We start from the raw sequence: 1,064 nt of genomic DNA on the forward strand, positions 1-1,064 counted from the left end.
AGAACGACAGCTGTCACAGTATTTGCCGTCATTTCAAACCATACATGTTCACAATAATATTGAGACACTTTTGTTATCACGATATCGTGGTATTACCAATACGTTACATCCCTACTCTGCCTCCATTGTGCGAGTAGTGATCCCTGGTCATGGAAAGTTATCGCGAATGTGTGTAAAAGTACAGTGACTGAAGTCCTCCCCCCCTCCCCACATGACAGCGTAAGAGGCCGGCGCCCAAGGACGGTGTGACAGCAGCGGTGCCAATGACGAGAGTGATGTTGGCCCGAGGTGACGGTGAACAGCTGATACTCTGCACCATCGTGTGAGCAACGATCTTAGGACGTAAATGAAGTGGTGTGCATGTATTGGGTTTAAAAGTGCAGTGACTGCCATCTCGTTTCCCCCACAGCTCCCGAGTCTGCGTCCGGCAGAGGACAGTGTGCAAGTGGAAGACCAGCGGTGGTCGTGGAGAATCGGTGTTACCAAGTCACCACAATAACGGACCCCTTCCCCCCAGACCCCATTCTATAATTTCTGTGAATAAATATTGTTTTAAATGCACTTTACGGTCTCCAAGCACTTTCTTGGTTATCGAAACACACGTCATATACGTCAGCGTAGATGAGAGCCAAGTCAGAGACAAGAGAGACAATGAATGAATTCCCGCGAAATGATGTGCGGTCAATAGGACCGCTTATGGCCGAAATAGGTAAAACAAATCATATTTTCTTTTCCTTTTCTGTAATTTATATTAAAAATATTCTCAATTAAAATACAGACACTTTTAGAAAAATGGTTAGAAGTCTGTAATGTTTGCATTTTGTTATTTACATCACAGATTGATTGTGATAATGTTCAAAGTTGTTATTATTATTATTGTTATTATTATCATTATTATTTCACATAAACACACACAGTAAGTATAACGGTACTGTGCTAGGTATTCTTTTCGTTAGTTCTTTATTGCTTTAGCAATATTGTTGTGGCATTCATGACAATAAAGCGAATTTGAAATGTATTGAATTAATAAACCTTTAGATTCTTGATTCTTGCCTGTAGACTGA

Source organism: Sparus aurata, chromosome 20 (assembly GCF_900880675.1).
Source record: "Sparus aurata chromosome 20, fSpaAur1.1, whole genome shotgun sequence".
NCBI classification, from domain to species: domain Eukaryota; kingdom Metazoa; phylum Chordata; class Actinopteri; order Spariformes; family Sparidae; genus Sparus; species Sparus aurata.